The following is a 3,922-nucleotide window of genomic DNA, read 5'->3' on the forward strand; positions in this document are numbered from 1 at the left end:
CTAAATATATTTTTTTCCAAAAAATTTATTTGAAAAATCCTGGCGTGCCAGAAACTGTGACTAAAGCTAATACCAAGATGACAAAGTAGACTTGGGCCCCAGTTTAGGGCTGCTGCTCCTTACCCATCCCCCTGTAATACTGATCAAATTCAGATTGGAGGTAATGCCAGACATTTTCTGAGAATGGGTCAAAGATCCCTACTGTCTCATCTAAAACCTACTAAAACTCTCCGGGGATATAAGAAACCCAAGGAAATACTAAATCAGAAAAATGACCAACCATTTAGTCTCACTTGAGTCCTTAGGGTGAAACCAATGAATCACAGGGTGAAATCAATCAACAGTTAACACCTAATTATTGAGTGTTTACTTTAGATTTAGCGCTACTGTTACATGCTGTGGAGGATTCCAGAATCTCTTTTAAAAAAATAAATAAAGGTTAGATTCTGGTTTAGATCACAAGTGCTAAAGAGGTTTCAAGGTAAAAAAAAAAAGGGGGGGGGGAGGGTGGGGAAAGCGTCCCAATCAAAAATCCAGTAAAAATCCACAGTCAAAAGCCAAAGCCACAGTGCCTGCAGCGTTACAATGTACTTCTAATAAATGCTGTGCTTACGGAACATTTGCATGTGGTTACCAAATACCACCAAGTAGTAAGTGAGTTAAAGATCCAAAATATACATATTAACAAAGTTTGTATACCAACAGAGAGCATATTCTTTTTTTTTTTTTTCAACGTTAATTTTTTTGGGGGGGCAGAGAGAGACAGAGCATGAACGGGGGAGGGACAGAGAGAGAGGGAGACACAGAATCGGAAACAGGCTCCAGGCTCTGAGCCGTCAGCCCAGAGCCCGACGCCGGGCTTGAACTCACGGACCGCGAGATCGCGACCTGGCTGAAGTCGGACGCTTAACCAACTGCGCCACCCAGGCGCCCCAGAGAGCATATTCTTTTATGGTTGTGATAAACTTTCTACTTACCTGAGATCTAAAATTAGAAAGCCTTCTCAAAGTCAACTGCATCTGCTTCTTTGCTACCCCGGATCATGTGAGGCCATGTATACTCTTCAGTAGCCTCAACTGACCATTCTAAATCCAGCTAACAATTGTAAGCCACTGTTCACCAGAGGAAATCCAGCAATTAGTACGAATTTGTCAGTACAACAGAACCTTCGAAACAGTAGGCTTTATGTTGATGGTGATGGCTCCTTACAGAAAGTACCAGGTATTCTTTTGAGGTTCCCACATTATTTCAAGTCCATCTGTTGATCTTAGGTGATAGTTACGCATTTAAAGCAGTGTCCTGACAAGCTATTGATATGTGTAAGTTTGTTAAGGCACGTGTTTTGGATCTTTCACCAGTTTATTACTTGTGAATGTCATTTATTATTTGGTAAACACACCACATAATACGTGCTGTCCCTACATCGGTCATTTAAGTGTTTAAGAAGAATTGCCTTGAGCTGGATAGGGACAGTGGTGCTACTTACCTCTTTATTATTCAGTTGCTGGAGGAAATAAGAGGCTAGATTCTACCTGAATATAGGCGGTGTCCACTGCAGCAATTTAGAGGGCAGCACTCACTGACACAATCTTCACAATAACTTTGAAAACACTGTGCATAAAGATAAGTAAAGATTAAGAGAGTTGAAGGAGATGGAGAAAATTAAGAGGACCACAGAAGGGAATGTGGAAAAAGACTGGGTTTAAATCTGTTAACCCAACATCCTTAAATTCTATTGTGTAACCAAGATATGGAGGGTTGGGTTTTTTTGTTTGTTGTTGTTTTTTTTTTTTTAGCTCTACCTTCATAAAGACTAAAATAAAAACACATTATTGTACTTCAAATCAGTACCTCTAAAACTGCAGTATACATAAAAATCAATGGGAAGATCTGCTTGAAATGCAGATACAAATGGGTGCTGTCCTCCCACCAAGATTCAGATCTGATTTGAGGTAGGGCCAGCTTTTTATTTTGAAAATCTTGAAAACTAAAGAAGAGTTGCAAGATTACAGTAATGAACACCAAATGTTTCTCGCACTTACCAACTGTTAACCGTTTACTATATTTGTTGTCTTTTGAGTTTTTTCTGAACTTTCTGAAGTTTTAGGCACAGTAGTGACACTTGACTCCTAATACTTCAGCACTACATCCTAAAAATATATTCTTCTATAAAACTACAGAAATATTATACCCCCCAAGTTTGCTATTACAGTAACACCTACAAAGTTATCAATATTCATCATTTCTCAAATGTCCCCATAATGTACTTTATAGCCTTAAAAATAAAATCTAGGACTCGATCAAGGGTTAACCATTATATTTAGTGACCCAGTCTCTTTAGTCTATTTTCATCTAGAACAGTACCCCCCTTTGGAGAAGGGATTTTCTCGTCAGAAATTCTACCACAGGGGTGCCTGGGTGACTCAGTCGGTTAAGCATCTGACGCTTAATTTCGGCTCAGGTTATGATCTCGCGGTTCGTGAGTTCGAGCCCCAGGTCAGGCTCTGTGCTGACTGCATGGAGCCTGGATATTCTCTCTCTTTCTCTCTCTCTCTGCCCTTCCCCCGCTCTTGCACACCTGCACATGCACACATGTGAATACGCGCTGCCTCCCTTTCAAAATAAACCTAAAAAAAGAAATTCTAATATATATTATATTATTATATTATATATTATTATTATATATAATATATATTATATATATTATTATTATATATTATATATATTATATATATACCATATATATATATGGTATATGTGTATGTGGATTGGCTTGCATTTCTTGTGACCTCATTATCTAGTGTGGCTGTGTTTCCTGTCTTATAGCACATTCAGTTTTTGAAGATTCCAGACCTGTTTGGTTTTGTTTCTTTGTTTCAGAATGTCTCACACTTTGAATGTGTCTGATTGTTCCCTCCTTACTAGATTCAGTGTCACCATTTTTTGGCAAGAATATTACATCTAGGTGGCAAAGCATCCTCTTGAGTCCATCATAACAGGAGATGTGTGGTGTTAGGGTTCCCGTTACCCCCAAGTGATTCTGATTCAGGTTCATCTACAGACACTTTGAAAAACACCTGCTTGTAAAACCTGTTGAAATTTTGTGTGTTATTTGAAGTCATGAGACTTGGCCAGAATTCTGTATGACCAGCTCTAATCCTTTATTGGAAGTGCTAAAACTATTAACAGATAACTATTATGGTATGTAGCCTGGGGCCAGGTCCTTGCAGACAACAAGAAAATGAAAAAGGCACCCTTCTCACTTTGAGTCCTACCGAGAAAGGAAAACAAGCACACAAAAACAGCTTAAGAGAACATTTCTCAATCGGGTGATCAAAGATTAGAAAATTTGACAATACTCAATAGAAAAACACATACTCTTCTGTTGGTGGGAGTTTAGTGAAACATTTTTTGAGGATATTTTGACAATATGGTGAATTAAAATGCACGTGTCCCTTGACCCAACAATTCCCGTTGGGAATTTTAGCCTCTGCGTATAACAGCACAAGAACCCAGAATCTGCCCTGCCCTCTCCCCATTTCCCGCTCCCCCCCCCCACAAAGAAGGAGAACATCTATTCCTTTTCATCATTATTTTAATAGCAAAAAACCTAGAAACGGTCTGAATGTCTATCAAAAGGAGACTGGTTAATGAGTTGCAGGCCATGCACATTACTTAGCCATTGAAAACCAATGAGGTCCACTTTTCTCTTCTAAGAAGATGCAGTGGACACACTTTTCCCTATTTCTCCAGCAAAGCACAACTAAAACCCCCGGAAGTTGTGGATAGAGCAGACACAAGAAGGCTGAGAGGGGCACAAGAGGGCAGGCTGGCTGGAAACCTTGAGACGGACATGTGAGTTCCTTGGGTTTTTGCTCTTGCCTCCCATGTCTGGGTGGTCTGAAAGCGGCCGTGCGTGGCG

This window comes from Prionailurus bengalensis, chromosome C2 (genome assembly GCF_016509475.1).
Source record: "Prionailurus bengalensis isolate Pbe53 chromosome C2, Fcat_Pben_1.1_paternal_pri, whole genome shotgun sequence".
NCBI classification, from domain to species: domain Eukaryota; kingdom Metazoa; phylum Chordata; class Mammalia; order Carnivora; family Felidae; genus Prionailurus; species Prionailurus bengalensis.